This window comes from Arvicola amphibius, chromosome 17 (assembly GCF_903992535.2).
Source record: "Arvicola amphibius chromosome 17, mArvAmp1.2, whole genome shotgun sequence".
In the NCBI taxonomy this organism is placed as follows: Eukaryota; Metazoa; Chordata; class Mammalia; order Rodentia; family Cricetidae; genus Arvicola; species Arvicola amphibius.
In genome coordinates, this window is record NC_052063.2 from 23,482,484 (window position 1) to 23,502,280 (window position 19,797).

The window sequence follows — 19,797 nt, forward strand, 5'->3', positions numbered from 1 at the left end:
GAAGGTTCTGTAACACCCCATGAGCCTCCTAGACCTCCTGAAATGAGGAGGAGGGGCAGGTCTGAGACAACTGGTTACCTCATCTGCTATACATTCCCATAACATGTACTTCTAAACATTTCATAGCTAATACATATGAAAAGAAACCTATATCATAATTAGAATCTAATCTAGTGTTGAATATATGATAGGGCTTTAAAAAATCTGTTGGAATTAAGAAAGTAGACACAGTAAGACCTCCTGTCTTAAGTAATACCTTCATTTTCTCTTGTGTATGTTGTATAAATATGTGCATGCTTGTGTGACTGGGTGCATATGTCTATGCACATGCATGTCCATGTCTGTGTGTGAGCACACATGTGCACACATATATTTATACGTATACATGCATGTGTATACATAGAGGCCAGAAATCAACATGAGGGATCCTCCTCAATAACTCTTCACCACATTTTGAGACAAAATCTCTCTTTGAACAAAACGCTCATCAGATTCTGTTAGGCTAAGTGGCCAGTGAGCTCCGGGATCCACCTCCTCGGCCCTTAGATTATATTACATGGAAAGGCTGTACCCAGTCTTTTATATGGGTTTTGGGGACATTTATATTTGTATGACAAGCACTTTTACAAGTGAGTCATCACCCGATCTCCCCAACTAATTTGTTTCAAATTGCACCCCCTAAACAAAGACTTTTTATTATAAAATAAACTACAAACATTTGACATGTGTGTATGAGGAACTTTACCATGTGAGAGAGCCTCCTACATAAACACTTGGGTTTTTCTTTGCGTGTGTGTGTGTATGTATGAGAAAGAGAGAGGCTTTACCATGTGACAGAACCTCCTACATTTAAAAGAAACAAACAGACATAAATGGTCCATCAGGACATAGAAAAACTCAGTAGAAAATAAATGTAAGATTATATAAAGACACAAAATAGACTTAATTTTCGACTAATGGAAAGGGTTAGGAGACCATGTCTTTCTCTACAACCTAAAAAGAAAATCCTTAAATTCTAAGAATATGTAACCTGATTTAAGGCTGGAATTGTATGTGCTTTTGGAAGAAAAGCTGGAGCTAGAACTAAATGATGGAAGACACCAAATGTAAGGAGCTTCCCATGCTAGGCTGTGAACATTGCCTTTGCCCTGCTAATAGAGGACAGTGTCCCAGTGCTTGGCTGAACACAAACTAGAATGGGATTTTAGACAGCTTTCTCAAAAATGCTGTGTTTCATAACAGCAGCACTATTGACCCTTTGGCCAATCCACTGTTTGGTGTTGGGAACAGTTCTGTAAACCCTAGAATGTTAGCCCTTGATTTTTGCAGCCAGAAGTCTCAATTTTGACAACCCACAATGTCCACGGATATTGCAAAAATTCACCCGGGGGAAAAATTTCTCTCAGTTTAGGAACCCTTGCACTAAATGCTTTCTGCAGCATAGGACAATAAAACCCAAGGCAGAGGAGGATTAGACGAGCAAAGGCAGAAATGAAAACTGACTGACATGGTGGGAAGGAGGGAGCTAGAGTGCCATTTTAGAGGTAACCCTGTCTGATCATGGGTGTTGAGCGGGAATGAATCCACAATCACATCCAGCTGTCTGGATAAACAGACAAGCCCAGCCAAAGGAGGACTGAACCTCATTAGTTCAATAGATAAAATTAAAGTTGAGAGAGGCCTCGGTTATTCATTCATCTAACCAAGGCCTGCTGTGCACTCAGCTGCTCTTGAGATGCAATGGGTAAACAAAAATCAATTGTCTTCTCATGAATATTATGTTCTAATGGAGGTAGGAAAACAAGGAAACTCACGAACACCTGAGATCGTGACTAACTACCACAAGGAAGTTTAAGGAATCTGCTGCTGGAGATTCAAAAGTGGTTATTTTTAGTATCACAGAGAAACCATTTCATGCAGGAGAAGAATAGGAAAGCCTGATTTTTATGCCAGTCCTATTATTAATTGGTCAGTTGAGTTGGGAACATTGATTAGATTTTGGAATCCTTGACGTCCTAATTAAGTCATGAGGATGAGACTATTGTGTAGGGTTGCTATGGGTTCTAAATAGGAAAAAATATCCGTATATGAAAATGTGAATGTCTGTTTATATGTGTGTCATCGTCTCTGGAACAGATCACTATAATGAAATATTAGAATCAGTCAGCAGTGTGGAGGAGAGAGTGTCCGGCATTTAAAAGCCTTTCTCAAAGCCATTCAGTGCTCATGGTTTCCATGCCCCATGCTTTCAGTAATAAATTTACATTGTGGACCCACTGTCGTTGATGTGGTGCCGGAGCCAGGGATCCTGCAGTGAACAAGACAGGCTAGGTTTCCGGCTTCAGCCCCAAAGCTGTCGCTGGCAGCACTATCATCCTTAGCAGCTGGGTCCTTCTACTTCACAGCCTGTCTGGGCAGCTCCTTGATGTAATCTCAGTAAGATTCCCAGTGTGACTGCAATTGTGGTCCTTTTCAAGGGCACTATATAGTAGCCAAAGGCTTCACCAGGGACTGGGGTTAGAGATAAACCCAGACAGCTGGTTCACCTTGGCCAGTCTACAATACTACCTTTAAAGCTCTTTACAGGAAAATAGCTTGGCTTTATAGAAAGCAATTCTATCCACACTGGCAGCCAAGTTGGAACCTGCTAAAAACTCCATCCTGGGGCCAGTTGTGCTTGACATAATGGTACTGGCATCTCCTAAGTAGGAGCAAGAGGAGAAACATTGAGATTGAAGAACAAACTACTGCTGGCAAACATTTTAGAATGAACAGGTGCCAGGAGATGGGGGGATGCTAACCATCATCCATGTCCACTTTTTAGTGCACGTATGTGCAGGTTCATGGAAGTATCTCTCCATCTCCTCTCAAAGTAGAGTTGCTAGCATGTGTGTGAAATATGCATGGGTCAGTGATATGGCTCGGCAGATGGAAGGGCTTGCAATGTGAACCCATGACCTGAGTTCCACCCTGAGAAAGAGAATTAACTGCACAAAATTGCCCTCTGGTATCTAGAAGTGTACCATTACCCTACCTACCCCCACTGCCTGCCTCCATAGGTCAAACTGTAATAAATAACAATGATAATAATAATAATAACAGTAATAATAATAATAGATTGAAGTAGCCAGGATGGGGTCTCTTGTCACAGAGGTAGGCTCAGGCAGAGAAGGGAAAATTTCTCCTACTGGATCCCGATGACTCTAAGGTCATGACCATGGGCAGCAAATAGAATTCAAATTATGCTTTAAACATCAATCTTTGCACCAGGTAAAGACATAAAAACAGTCAAAATAATTAGGAAAACTTTTTGCAAATCATATTCAATATGGTTCTTCCTCAGTTTCTATTACTGTTTTTAACGTCAAGCTTCTATGACAGAAAGTTATTATTAAAGAAGCAACCAATACTAACCCTCATAGTTCATATTGCTCTAATTACTACCTTATATTTAGCAGGCAGCACAACTAAATTACCATAAATTCAAAATAAAATTCCTTTTATTAATCCAAGAAAATGACTTAATTCGAATTTTTTATTTCGACTTTGATTTCTATCATCTTTTCATCAAATTTTTTGCTAAACTAGATGCGGGTTCGGGTTCTAGATTAGAAGGCAACAGGCGTCCATCTCAACAGAGCAGTGGCTACACAGAGAAGACAGGGCACTTAGATGGGAATGTAGTCACAAAGCCAGGGATGGAGACAAAGAGGAACGGTAGCGTCCCGTGACAAAGCATGATCTGGCACTATGGAAAGTGAGTTGCTCTGTTTTCAGAGAGGCAGAAATGAATGATGCTATATAATGATTTCATGTAATTTTATCAAAAAATAATGATTTCCAAATTTATACTTGCTTCTTTTGACTTTGCTTAAAATATTGGTAGGATAACTTGTTTTTTTCATGTGCAGTGTAGGTTGGTAACACAGGTAGGAAAAGATGGTGTCACGAGCAAAGGAGATTCTGACTGCAGCCGACTCTTTGTAGGTAACTATCAGTCAAAAGTTTCATGTTATAGCAAGCCTTGCTCCATGTTCAATAATCATAAACAATAATGGGGCCTCTATGTGAATTATTTTTAAATTATTATTATGGAACAGAATACACTGAATAACCATGAGGTTATAAATGATCAAATGCACACTGAGAAGACCACAACAGTTTGATTCACATATTAAATACCAGTAAGCCCTGACCCTGACCTCAAACACCAGAATCACTTTTTAATCAGTTGTTAATAGAAACTGGCTGTATCTGAGAAAGGAAGGCTCTGGCTTAAGCTAACAATAATGTCATATTGACCAATATTCTATTAAAGGGTAAATACAAGGTGTTAATGCCAAGCTTCAAAATCTTACAGCTTATATTCCATTACCCTGTTTACTCTCAATGTACAAAAACTGAGACTCAGAGACTAAGGTTTCTGTATAATGATACATTATACTGTATAATGATGTTAGGTTAGTGACAGATAAAAATAAAATTATAAACTGCCACTTTTACAAATCAAATAGAAAACCTATACTCTAAAATATATTAAATGTACTGTGTATGCTCTTGAACACATGTGGAAATCAGAAGAAAGTTTGGAGGAGTTGGTTCTTTCTTTCTTCTTTCTACCACGTGAGTTCTATGGACAGTACTTCTAAAATGTACACACCATCTTTGTGGAATAGCCCCAAGTATTTTTACCAAACAGAAAAGAAAAAATCTTTCCTCATTATTACCATGGAATATATCCCTCACTTTCTAACTTACAAGACCAGAAGGGCACATTGATTTTATTCTACAGATGGAAAAAAGTGCATGTATTTATATACAAGCAACAGAAATTGCTAAAACAATATATTATTTTCCAGACATCTTTATGATTCTTCAGCCTATCTATATATTAAAATTAAAGCTAATAAAAAATTATTCAGATGAATTCTTCTATTCACCTTCATATAGAATTTATTTATTTTATTCCAAATTTAATGTAGCTGGAGGCTTACAAGCATTTAGGGTATGCTCAAACCACTATGGTGACTGACATAAGTCAGAGCTCTACAAATCACCAGGGGTGGGAGTCATCATGTGTCTACTGATAAAAGTGTCTCTGCCCCGCACAAGGCACTTGTATGATTTTGCTAAACTCCCTTTGTTCTCCTTATTGCCTTCCTCATTACTTACTTTAAAATTCTCATTTGTGTGATTATTTATTTGATTGATGTTCAACCATTCTTCCATACTAAAAAATCTCATAAAAGTCTCACTGTACATCTATTATATGACTAATTATATCCTCAATACATAATGCAGTGTGCATCAAAATGCTGGTTTTCTTGCTGCTGTGAGGTTTAACACGTAGTCCTTAGAGTAATGGAATGGGTTCAGACATATATGAAGCACCCTAAGCTCTGTTTTCATTCCTGCTGTTTGTTGAACACAGAATAATTGAAAACAGTACCACAGCCTAATACAGCAGAACAGGTAGATTTTAAGGTCCCTATTTTAATAGACTTTTAAACTGGTGCTTGGAGAAATCATGTAAAATTGACTAATAGCAGCTTAGAGACTAAGTAAATCATTGTTATGTCTGATTGAGAGAAAAGTGGCAGGAGTGGGAATATTGATGTGTAATGTGGTTGCCTTGCAAAATTAAAAACATGGACTTGACCCCCAAACCCATGTTGTAAAAATGCTGGGTGAGATGGTACACACTCCTAACCCCACTACTAAGACATGGACAACTGGGGCTAACTAGCCTACTTGGTAAGTTCCAGGGAAAAACTTGCTTCAAAAACAAATGGGCAGCCACTAAGCAATACTACAACAGGTTGTCCTCTGGCTTCCATGTGCATGTGCATACACCTACATACACATGCACAGATGCAAAGATAACAAAAAAACACATATTTAAATGTGGGAGTCCCCTCTGTATGCTGTGATTACCATTGATTAATAATAAAACTGTCTTTGGATCTATAGCAGGGAAGAACAGAGATAGGCAAGGAAAACTAAACTGAATGCTGGGAGGAAGAAGGCGGAGTCATGAGAAGCCATGTAGGCATGTTGGAGACAAACGCCAAAACTTTACCTGGTAAGACATAGCCACATGGCGATACACAGATTATGAGAAATGGGTTAAATTAAGATTTAAGAGTTAGCCAATAAGAAGCTAGAGCTAATGGGCAATGTATTAATTGATTTAATTAATACAGTTTAGGTGTGGTTATTTTGGGAGTTGGGCAGCCAGGAAACGAGCAAGCTGCCAACCAGCCTCCTACAACAATACTAAGCTGACAAACCAAACTTCATGAGCAATTGCAGTCCTCCGGTCCAAAGAGTATCCAGTTGTTTTGGTTAGGATGGCAGCCTTTGATTTCCCAACATGTTGTTAGCCACATTTATTTTGCCTGTGTGCTCTTTGCAATATATCTGCCACCTCTTAAAATGAGAGGTGAAGTTTAATTCCCTCTATCTCTAATCTGGGTTGACCTTACTGTTGTGTTGTGTTTGTTTGTTGCCTGTTTTTCTTTTGTTTTACAAAAAGAGTATGGTAGAGGTGGAATTTTAAGATAAGACTAGATTGTAAAGTGATTTATATCCTTTATTTGGGTCTAACTATATAGTAGAAACTAAACCTCATAATCGAGTGAGATAAGTAGTATACTCACTTATCGCTAAGGGTGGGGTGCTTACATAACAATTAGTCACTTCAAATTTCAGGAACAATACATACTGTTACATTTGTTTACAGACTTTATACTGGTTATGGTTTAGAGAATTTTTTCTGAGTAAGAATACACATCCTAATGGTGATACACAGATAAATAGAAACAGGTTAATTCAAGATGTAAGAGTTATCTAGAAATACACCTGAGTTGTTGGCCAAGCAATGTTTTAGTTAATATAGTTTCTGTGTGATTATTCGGGTCTGGGCAGCAAGGAAATGAATGAGCAGTCTCCACTTACAGGATAGTATTTGGTTATCATAGTCCCAGACTGAAAATATCTAACAGTCCCAGGTCATTAAGATACAACTCCCACATAATCATTTTGCAATCCCTCTGTAGTTTGTGGCTTATGTTACTCCCTTGATTTAGCCAATTACTACTCCTTCTCAGGCTGCTGAGCCCTCCTTTAGCACATTAACACCCTTGTGGCATTTAAGCTAATTCTAATTCATGAACCATTTGTGTAATTATTAACTTATCATATATTTCTACTAATAAACAATTAACTCTACAAGAAAGGAAACTCTCCTCACTTATAATACAGTATGCCTAGGATAGCATAGGAAAGATTTTTCTCTATGGTCACATGAATAAATGGCCATCACAGCTCTTTTACTGAATAGGCAGAAATGGATTCCTCTCCGATCGGAAGCTTTCTCAATTGGTGCTTGTCAAAAACAAGCACTGTACTTTCCAGTGAGCCCTAAAATGTCCTAAAGAACTGAGAAAGAAATTTTTGCAATGTAGAACTAAAAGATGAACAATAGCCAAAATCAACTTTTACAAGTCCTCCCTGGAAACTTCCTGACGACTTCTGGTATCAAAATCAGTTACAGGGGTATGACCTAAGAGAATGGCAAAGCAACAAATACACAATCTTTTCAATCAGAAGGAATCAGACAGAAATATGTTCTCACAATACTACACTAAACTACTAGTTTTGTCCTATGAAACCAATTACTTTCCTGTGCTGTGTTTTCTTGACAAGAAGAAGATTATGACAAAGTTAGTGGCCCCCATTCTTTAAGATATGTGACCATGATTCCACTACATCTTTAATAAATATCTCACTGTAGCATACCCTGAAAACATTAATTTGCAGGGTACAATGACTTCACTTAAGAAGACAGAATGTAAATTCTTGAAATTGTGATCTACTCAATTGTAAGTTACTGGCTAAATGCAAGGAAACATTTGGAAAGCTACTACTTATGCAAGAAGCAGGTATGTGAGGCAACAGGTTGCCTGAAGCTCTCTTACACACATTATACAGCCATGTGCATTTTTGCCTATGCATCTCCAAGCTAACCCACAATTGCTTTTCAAGTTCAAAACTGCAATTTCGAGACATAGCTTATGTACTAGAGAAGAAAGAATATTACTATGTATTTCACAATGACTACAAGTCTGACAAAGAGAATGACAACCTCTTTGTCAATGTCATAGAAGCTGGAATTGATAGGTATGTCAAGAACCTAAGTCATTGTCATCTTCATTCTTGTACTTTATTCTTGTGGTAATAATTTGAGAAAATTCAGAAGAGGCAGATACTGACTGTCAAGAAGAAAAAAAGTTCACAGTTTTGATTTGAATAGGATTCCCTCTCTCATGATGAAACTCCATGAACTCATCCAAACGCCTCTTTATACACAGTTCTTATCCCTCATGTCTAGTATTATATTTTACTATGTGCAATACATAATCAATATAATGCTAAAAAAGAATAGATTTGAAATGTTTTATAAGAACATTTTAATCATTTCAAGAGCTGTTAAAACACAAATGTCTTCAAAAATGGCCCAAAAACCATCTTAAGGAAGGAACTGAGAGCCTTTAGAAAATACTTTAAAAATGTTTTTCATTTGAAACCAAATTTAGCACTGAGCTAAATTTGTGGGATTTTTTAATCACCCCCTTTCTCTGAAAGCAAGCTCACCTGAGAGGTAGATTTGGTGGCATTAAACTCTAGGAAGAATTATTATGTGGATATTTATATAAGGAGGTACTTAAAAGAAAACATAGGATACATTCTTTTTTAAAAATGAGGATACCAGGAAAACAGGGCCCACAGAATCAAATAAGCAGGGCTCATGCGGACTCACAAAGATTGAAGCAGGAATCACGAGCTTGCATGCATCTATACCAAACCCTCTGCATACATGTTGTGGTTCTTTAGCTTGGGGATTTTTGTTGGATTCCTAACAATGGGAATGGGAGTGTCTCTGACTCTTTTGCCTGCTCATGGGACCCTTTTCTTTTTACTGGGTTGTTTTGTCCAGCCTTGCTATGAAGGTCTGTGCCTACTCTTATTGCACCTTGTTTTGCTTGGTTGATATCACTGTGAGGCCTCTCTTTTCTGAAGGGAAAGAGAGGAGCAATGAATTTTGGGTAGGGACTGGAAGAAGGAGTTGGACGGGAGGCTGCAGTTGGGATGTACTGTAAAAGAGAAGAATAAAATTTTATTATTTTATTGATTTTTATTGAGCTCTACATTTTTCTCTGCTCCCTTCCCCACCTCTCCCCTCCTCTTCAACACTCTCCAAGGTCCCCATGCTCCCAATTTACTTAGATCTTGTCTTTTTCTACTTCCTATGTAGATCAGATCTATGTATGTCTCTCTTCGGGTCCTCATTGTTGTCTAGGTTCTCTGGGATTGTGATTTGTGGGCCAGTTTTCTTTGCTTTATGTTTAAAAACATAAAAAATAAAATGTTAAAATACTATTAGCATGTGTCCATTATATATAGTGACAGTTTTCATGAAAACAATATGTACCTATTAAGTATATCATATATTTTCACTTTGTTGGCCCCACACACAATCTCCATCCACTTAACTCCTTCCTGGCCTCCAATCTCTCACAGTTGTCATATCCCTTCTAGTTTATGGAAAGCATCTTTTGAAGTTTGAATCACATCTCCTTCTGTCCATGTCTAACAGCCTTTTAAAGAATCGAAATTTGGATCAGGGGATAGGCGGAGCACTGAACTGACATTACCCAGCTCTTTCTCCCAGAGCAGAACAACCTTAAATTGGTCCTGAAAAATGCTAATGTCCTCTATTATTAGTCCTCTGGTACACACACAATGCTACCTCTTCAAGAGCCTGCCAGAATCAATTAGCTTTAAAAGCTGCACTTGAGTGGCCCTCACAGCTGCACCGCCGAAGAGAATAACCACATCTTGCCCATGTGAATATTGAGAATTTACACACAAAACGCTAGCCTATGTTTGGCACTACTAAAGTTGAAAGTGTTTTCCCTGGCAAGAATCTGAGAAAGTAAGGCGCAGCTTTGGAGCAAAATCCATACACCATTTAGTCCAACTGGTTCTGACACTTCAGAACTGCAAGGTCCTAAAAAAGTGATTTTTCTCTCCATCTGAGTTTTCTCTACGTATGAAATGGTCCCAAGATTACTGCGGTGCCTCAATGGTCACTGTAATAGATAATAAGGAGTGAATTCTTCAGGGTGATCAACTGTGTAACCTTTACTAGATATGGAGACTAGAGATTGGTGTCTGGAAACAGTCGGTAGCTAGGAAATCACCATTATGACATTCACTTCCTCTGCATTGGGAATATAACCCAAAGCTGTCACTGTTTCTAGTCTATAAGATATCTTCCTGCAATGTACTCTGCATTTTCAGCTTTTTTTTTTACATCAACTAAACATATCTGTCCTTGTTCACCAAGTTTTTCACTTCATAAATGATTTGGTTTCTCATGTCCATTTGGTAAAACAGTGGGCTGGGGGAACCAACTAGACTTATCATACTTCATGTCTGAATGTATGTCTGTCTGAATTTTATAGCCTGGCAAAATTCATATTACAACAATCCAGTCAACAGTAGGGTGGTACTAGGTGGCAGTGTCTTTGGGTATTAAATCAAGTAGTCTCCCATGAAGGGAATCAGTATACTTACAGAAAAGTTGCCAGGTTTTTTGACGTGAGGGTTTTTTTTTTATTTGTACGTTGGATTTACCAGACCTATGAAACCAAAGCAATAAGGCATATCCATGAACAATGAATGGAACCTCATCAAACTACAACTTTCCAGACTCCAGATACATGAGAACTAAATTTATTTTTCCTATAATAAGACACCCAAATGTATTGCCAGAGCAGCCTCAAGAAAGTGGGAATGAATTAATACTTTTAAGGAATTTAATGATTATATAGACCCTTGCTTTCTGTATTCCCACCACAATGAGTCCCACCAACACAAAGACTATGATTCAAACACCATCTTTCAACTGTAGATTAGTTTTTAAAATATCTAAAATGTGATCAGTTAAAAACTCATTCCAAAATAGACCCTCAATAACTATTGATGCCATTATCCATCAAATGAGAACTTCCTTCTCCATTTCGTTTTAAAGAATCTAGGTAAGCTCTTGGACATATATTTACCTGTAAAACACTAAACACTCACTCTTTACTGGTTGCTAGTAATAGGCAATGTCTGTATGATTGATATAGATGAGAAAATTTCAGCACTAAATCATTTTTTATTCATTTCTGGTCCAAAGATCACTACTACCCCAATGTTTTCTAACTACTGGTTGTGTGGTTAAGTATTTCATGATAAACTAAATGAACAGTTGGACAGTCTGCTCTAAAACTCCCTGTTCTGTGGATACAGGTAAAGATATGCAGCAAACCAAGGACTCCAAGGAAGAGGCACTTTATTATAACACAAATAAGTGCCTTTTGTCGTAGGGCATGAGAATAGCCAGCCTAGAGAATTCCTCCAAAATTTGCACAGGTTACAACAATATACTGTTGATGCTTACATTGAAGTGGGAAGGGGGAAATCACAGACAGAATTAAAAAGTCTTGTATTACATCATCATTTTAAGACCTATGCTAAATACGTCTCATATCTTATGTACTCCAAATGACTGTAACTTAACAAAATTTCATAGAGTGCAATATGTGGATATAGGCTACATATAAAGAGCCATATGAAACTGTGTTGATGACTGTTATGGATTCATCCTATGTCAGTGTCCTATTGCTTTCAATTAAATACCATTCTAATAACTCTTTCAGAATTTCATGTCACCTTTTTCATCAGCCTCCACCAAGTAGAAATTTCCTGCATGTCGCAGCCATGGTAAATCAGTGGAGTAGTACTATACAACACAGTGAACCTCAAATTTTCCTTTCAATGCATCAGGGTACCGTGGAGATCATGATCAAAATAGATCACTGGGAACTAAGGCCAGGGTCTCTACATCAGTGGACCTGGTAGGGACCCTGAGAATCTGCATCTTCATATGTTTTCAGGGATGCGAGAGCTGCTGTTCTACCAAGCACACTTTGAGAAGCACTGATACAACACAGTCAGTACTAACGAGACAGCACCATGCTTTTGCTCCAGCTTTTGACATGGGCAAACACAAGAACAATAGTTCCCTTGGCAAGCCTAAAAATTCAGCGCATCCATGATTTCCATAGTCCTTGGATGATGTTTTCCTCTACTTGAGGGAATTTCCACATAAGTCATGTCATATCGCCTACCATGAGGTTAAACTCAACTTGCAACTTGGATCGCCAACATGATCCACTGGTTCACAAATGACAATGTGTGTTGACAGGGTCCCAAGACAGCTTCCATTTTGCTGGCATGGGAGACAGCAGATGTCCTGTTACCTGGGGCCCCATGGTCCATAAGTACAAGTATCTGATGTTCAAGAGGCTTCGCTACAAGGTCAAGTTTCTGGCATACATTATCATTTGGATCAGCAAATTTTTCAACAGGCCAGTGAATCAGACAAATGCAGTCACTGATGAAACTCAGGTATGAGTTCTGCCTCCAGCTGCTCAGTGTTCTATATGACACATGATATTCATCAGGCAATTTCTTCCTGAAGTTCATACCAGACAGCACTGCCTGGTACTATTCAATTTCAAGTATCAGCAATCAATACGTATTAAAGCTTCAATTTCTCTCTTTGTGAAATAAAAGTGGTATAAAATGAATACCAGCTCTCAACACAGAATAGAATGTGCCGACACATGTGTATAGACTGATATGTATTGATTTTTCTTAAGTTATTTTCAACCTCACATAGATTTACATCTGGTCAAAAAATAAATTTCAAAATACCTAATAGGCATATAAAGTAACGCTTCAGGCGGCAATTTTTCACAAACAAAATCTTCTCTGTGGATAGCATCAATTCGCAAAGTGAATTCATGTATTTTTCCTCCATCACTTCATATAATCTGGGGTGTTTTCAAATAAAATATTCAGTATTTCAAAATGAAAAACATAGCTGTTCGTGAGAAATGGCTTCGAAGGCAAATGTTTGCAACAAAGAGGCTTTCCCCGAGCTCTGCTAAAAGGAGGAGAGAAATCAAAATGTATTCTTCTATCTTGATTTTCGACACAGCCTCAAGAAGGCCTCCTGGCTAAGCTGTCACAGCCGATCCGGTCTTATGTTCCTGAGTGCAGTCTACCAACTTCTCATTTGTTTAGCAGCTGACAGGAACACGGCAACAAGAAGAACAACAGCAATTCTTCGTTCTGATAGCAAGTTGTGTTTTGCCTCCGGTCCTCAGCACAGATCCTGCTGACAGAAATACTCCCGACTTAAACTCATTTGACCCATACAGAAGGAATAGGAGCAAGCTGAATACCACAGATACCATCCATCTCCATCCCACATTCGTTCACCAAATAAGCCATCAGGGACCAACAACCAAGGCCAGAGTCACATCACCCATTACCAGGAAGACATAGGCTTAGAGAGATCTGTATATGTGTTCATGCTCACACACCTAGAATGTATTAGAAAAAAACATGACCTTCAGTCATTCAGACTCTTATAGTCTTTCACTGTTTGCTATGCTGTACTATGTTTTAAAATGTATGAAATAGGAATTCTATTTATTCTGTAAACATTGAGAGCCATGGTACTTACTGGTTTATATTGCTCTATGTTATATAAAACATGTAATATATATACATACATACATATACATATATGTGGGTGTTCTATGTAGAAAGAATATGAACATGATAGTTACTCACATGGAAACCACCTGCTCATCTATTACAGTTCTTTTATGATAAGAGACTGTTATCTTTGTCTTGTTTCCTTAAAAATGCAAGTGAATTATATCCGACATGCTCAGATTTCAGCCAGAGTTACAGTTCCCAGACTTGGAGAAGGGACCAGAATAAAAGGCAAGCACAAGGATTGAAAATGGATGCCCCTACAAGATGCAGCACCATGAGACGTCTCTATGAATGAAAAAGTAACGCGGGCACATGGATTGTCTTCAGATAGCCTGTGGGGACCCCAGGACCTTGGAAGAGACAAACTAATCGAGATAGTTCCAGGCACATCTTCCACACAGTCTTCAGTTGTAACAGCCTGGGGTTAAGAAGCACCACAGTGAGCTGGATGAAGTACGGAAAAACAAGTAGAAAGTTAGCTTCAGAGAACTCATAATCCTGAAGATAAGCTCCCTTGAGATTGAGGCAAACTCCTCTTGGGTTCAAAAGAGTCCTTCAAACCAGAGCTAACACACTAATAACTTTAGGTCAAATCAGACATCAAAAGTTAGTAAGCTGGGCCAACTATTTACATAATTGACCACCACAAAATATCTTCCCAGCTATCTTAAAACATGGAATTTTAGGTTGCCCTTTAACTTTCCAATTTTAGTAGAAAAAAGATTTAATATTTCTGTATCATAAAAATTAAAAAAACAGCTGGGTATGGGGGCACATGCTTTTGATCATGATATTCAGACAGACAGGTGGATCTCTATAAATTCAAAGCCAGCCTATCTAACAGAGAATTCGAGGCCAGGCAGGGTGATATAATAAGACACTGCCTCAAAATATATTTTTAAATAAATAATAAATACAAGAATGATACTGAATAAAGGTTGGCTATCCTGTTCGAGAACCAGTTGAAACTAGATTACATGAGTACCATACATTTTCTTGTTCGATGACACAACACTGGTAATTTATAACTAACCATGTGAGGGACTGTCCAATACTATATATCCACTTTGACTTTTAGCAGATCCTGGTCACAAATATCAACCACCATATTGCCACCCACGCCTTCAGGGAATCCCCAGGCTTGTACCAAAGCAGGGAGAGCACACAAAGGTGAAAATGTGCTATAGTTACAGAAATACACTTTCTAGGTAAATGTGCAGGTTTCCCATAGGGGATCCACAGATGCCAGCAAGTCAGAAGTAGAAACACTGAAGCTGAAGTCGTTAATGGTTAAATATCAGATTGACAGGCTTTCTAAACATCTCCCTATGATAAACTGGAATTCCTAGACTTAAGCATACAAATCCCACTTTAAATAAAACATGTCCCCAAAGAGAATTCTATATGTATCCAGTTATACATGAGTATGAAGATTGAACCTTCATTATTTTTCAGAAAGATTTTTTAAAGACTTTATTTATTTTTAGACTTTATTTCAGATGAAACCAACTTTTTTGAATTGGTTAAAAATTGTTAAGAATTTATCAAGCTATCTGGAAGTCATAGCTATATCTACAGAACAGTGGGATACAAAATTTTTTGTTTCTCTTCCAATGTTTCCCTTAAAATAAGTACTACTTTGCTGATTTTTAACAATAACCTCTCCTAAATGAATTGGGTATCTATGATAATATTTCATACAATTGAACAAGTCATCTTTATTGCCTAAAAAAACAAAAGGGAAAAAGAGGGGGCAAAAACAGGCTTTTATTCTGTATTCTAAGTTATGTTCTATTGGAATGATGGTACAGAGCAGTGTAGAAAAGACCCAGAATCTACTCCCCACAGAAACTTATCCCAGACAGACCACTGGGAATGGCCCTTGTCTTGGTTAGAACTGCTACTAGAATATTTTACGTCATTTATGAGTTTACTTCACTGACTCCTGGTGATGCTTTGACACAAAATGTCACCTGCTCACCAAATACTCATTCATCTTGTTCCTTTAAGATGAGTATGTTTCTCATGAATTCTCTCCTGTCCCACTAAGGCTGCCATGCTACGTGTCTTGTTAGGTGTTTAACACACATCCCATCAAGAATCTTGGCTAGGTGAATCAGGAAGCATCTGCTAAGAAGAAGCTGCCGAGTACCAAGGACAGCGTGTGAAAATACCATCCTGCACACAAACAGATGCAAAAGAGACATTCCTCTCCTTTAGAGCCTCATCCTGAAAAACTGTAGTCCAAATCTTCTTTCTCTTCTATACCACATTCCACATGCCAATCAGAAATATCTTCTATGCCAACTTCTACCATGCGCATGCACTGTTTGCATGCAGTCTAAATGTCACTTTGTCATACTTTTTCCAACTTTTCTGTCTATGTAACAGTGTTGTATGTGTGCGTGATTGTATGGGAACATAGGAAAAACCTGTTTTTAAATAGTCAATGCAGTTTTCTTAAGTCCTAAGAACATTTTTTTTTTTTTAGGTAAAGTGTCTCAAAATCAAGACAGTGGGTGTTCTAGACTCATTTCCCATTGCTGTCATAAAACATCCTGAGAGAAGAGACTTAGGGGAGAAAGTTCATGTTAACTTACAAGGCCAGATTCTAGTTCGTCACTGCAAGGAAGATGAACACCTGGTCACATCCACAGGGAAGAGCACAGAGAGAAAGAGTGCTTGTACCCTTGTGCTCAGCCCACTTCCTCCTGTTTTTATTCTGCACAGGACCTAAACCTAGGGAATGGTGCTGCCCACAGTGGGTGGGTTTTCACACCTCAATTAACATAATCAGGAACTGGTATGTCCTCAGTTCACCCTAGTTAAACAGTCTCAAATAAAGACTCTCTTCCCAGGCGACGTTAGTGTCAAGTTGACAAAATAAAGCATCACCTTGAGGATAATGCTCTGTAGGGCAACCCCAAGGAAACCAAGAAACACAGCAAGACACATGATTTTATGTTTCCCTCTGAATTTGCAGTCATTTGAACTTGAACTATACCCAGCATGCTTTTTTTTTTTTTGTAAGAGATTAAACAAGTGATCGCCTTCACTTTTCTCTTTAAGCCAAAATAATGACCACCCAATTTAAATATTTCTGGTATCTCCCTACAATTAGAAATTCAAAAGCATGCAAACTGGACATGAGCCTACAAGCTTCATCCGCAACCCTGGAAACATTATTCTCCCCAAGCCTGTCCATTACCAGGAACAGACAGAAAGAAATAAAGTCAATAAATAACAAAGTAGTTGTTTCTCAGATGCAAATGCTTTGGCTCAAGTTGAAAGATGATTCTGTTTATAGACCTAATATTTTAAAAGAGCAACCCAGTGGTGTCTTAAAGCACTCCACATGTTGAGCAGAAATTATGTAATCTATTGCAGTATTGAACAGAAAATCCTTCCCATTGCACACAGCTATGTGCATGAGGAAGATTAATAAATATCACTTTAACACCATGACTAGAGAAAATAATTTCACCTAGAAAACATGATTTTCCAGGATAGGACACATTGAGTATCAGATTTTGCTAATCTTACTTATTAAGCATAATTGTTATTCTACTCAAGTTCTTTTGACAAAGCTTTTAGAAAGGAAATAAAAAACAAGATACAACATTCTAAAATTAATATAAAAACAGGAAACAAATCCCTTTACAGTGACTAACTCAGTATCCTAGCTATTGAGGGTCAAAAGGACAGCTTTTGCATTTCATGACTTGGAGTATCATTTAATCATTTATATATCATATATTATTTAAATATATACAGATAATGTATTTATATATAAACATTTATATATATCATATGTAATACATATTATATATAATGTTTATATGTTGTATATGATGAGTGTGTGCATTTGTGTATGTTTGTGTGTGCGCATACACATCTTGCCTGGTCAGATCACATGTATGACTTGAAGGGTAGAGGAGCTATTCCCTGCTACTACAGATATGTCTGTGTATCCAAACATATAAACTTGTTAGCCTTAGTCATTGCTAATAGACACGTGATTATAATGCTCTTAAAACAGATTCTGAATTTGTATTAGAGGAACATAGATAGGCAGGGAAAGCCAACTCAGCCCTGCTCTGATGAGAGTTTCTTCTTCCCAGAAGACTGTGGAAAACGGTAGGAAAGTACAGGAGTTGGCATTTAGCCAAGCCCTAGCCTTAGGCTTCTGCAATCCCAAATGTATAAAGCTTTCCATTTCTCTGCAGCTTGGTTTCTGTCTTTTCGCCACTCAATTCTTTGTTCTTGCCATGGAATGGATTCAGCAATCCCCTAGCAACTGCCATCACCCCAGTTACAATTTCATCTAAATGCACCTCCTTTCCTGAAGTCCTTGGTAGCAGCTAATCACTGATGCTCCCTGAGTACATTTGGCTTCATCTGGTCAAACGTAAAATGATGGGCAAAATAAAAGACCTAGCTATGTAATATTAGGTACTCCATGAAGGCTCTGTCTTTCAGAATTTTTAGCATGAAGAATGTATGTCCTCAAAAGATCTATATTTAGAACATTTTAACAAATTACCAAACAAATAACCCCAAAGTTACTGTTCCAATGCCACCAAGTTTAGCAGCTCCTATCCTCTCTAGTGGTACTGAGACAGAAAAAAATCTGGGTCAGTAACCTAGCAGGGAATTGTAACAGGTAGCTCACATGCCTTGTCTCTCACAGACTGACCACTGGGATCTGAGGTACTAGAAGTTTCTTAAAATTCTCACATTCTCAAGACTTTCTTGAGATCCTTAAGGATAGAGATGGAGCAGAAACTATGTGTAGATCCCTAAATGAATCTTCTATTGACCTGAAATGAACTAGCATTTGAGGGCAACCAAAGACTTGCGCAATGCTAATGGAGCGACTGACAGCAGCCCTTCCTCTACCTGACCTGCAGCCACAGCACCAATTCCTCACTGTGTAGAACTACCAGGATTCAGATGTCTCTGGAAACAATTCTACAAGAGATCAATATTTGTTATAAGAAAATATTAGTGCCTGAGCTGAGACATCTCTTCTAATAAATCAATATGCCAGCAGACTTTCCATAAGTCAAGGTTTTGGCTTACTTCATACTCAGCTGCTCGTGGTCATTTATAAGCTATTATTTTCGCACTATGAAGAATGGGCTAGCAGGGGAGAGAAGGGTTATCAGGGAGAAAAGGATGCTACGAATCAACCCCTACGATGCACACCTAGTACCTAATTCTGACCGCCACATAGCCAAATTTCTAGTCCACCGCCCGCGTTCCACACAGTCTGTATGTGTTACGGGAAAGGATGTGGACTACTGTCAGCTGCTGTCAGGCATGACAACATGGCTGAAGGGTTGTGCCTTTCAAATCCATCCCACTGCCAAACATCTCAGCGACTGTGTCGCTGAGCAAACGAGCGCCTGCCATTTCCTACGTGATTTTCAATGTTAGCCTCTAAAGTACCGTCATGCAGCATAACAACCGAAGGCACTTCTCCAAATTCAGCTCTGTCAGGCTCGGTGTGTCTTCACCTTCCACCACTCAGGGGCCATGTGAAGACGTACGCCGACTGCTGGGAGGTCCACTGAAGCCTCACAGAGCTCTGCTTCAAGGTAGCCCACTTTTGGCTACCTTGTTTCCTCGCTGACATTTCTGGAATGTTCTGTCCTCATGTTAAGAATAATCTCCCACAAAGCATGACAATTCTAATTAATTCAGAAGCGATTTGGATTAGAATTGACTTCTTACTTGCCAATCCACGGGCTACTTTCTTGCTCTCCTCTCCGGATTCCACAGTCCGTTAACCTGACCTCCCGACCTCCACTCCTCTCTGCCCTCCAGAGTCAGTTTAACTTGGCCTTGTCTCTCCCCACGCACTCCCTCTGGACAATTGTGTAACACACTCTTTCTTCTTTCCCTCTAGTATGTGCACAGACCACTGTGCACTTCCGTAATCACCCTGTGCTCTTTATAAAGGCAATGTCAGCCCCGATCTTCCTTCAAACTTCCACGGATCTCAGGTTCGCTTTCTTGATTAACTTATGTTAATGCCTGGGCTTGATTCATCTGTCTCCAGGCGAGCCACAGGGATCTTGCATAATATAATCAATTAATAATCACAAA

General features: G+C 38.5%; 1 protein-coding gene across 1 annotated transcript in view; it reads right to left on the reverse strand.

The window, feature by feature from the left end:
* The window catches only part of Nav3 (neuron navigator 3), a 583,384-nt gene extending 563,911 nt beyond the window's left edge, over positions 1-19,473 (reverse strand). The window contains exon 1 of the mRNA XM_038314956.1: positions 19,423-19,473. The gene's annotated coding sequence lies outside the window, so the exon portion shown is untranslated. The remainder of the gene's footprint in view (positions 1-19,422) is intronic.
* Positions 19,474-19,797: the final 324 nt, after the last annotated feature.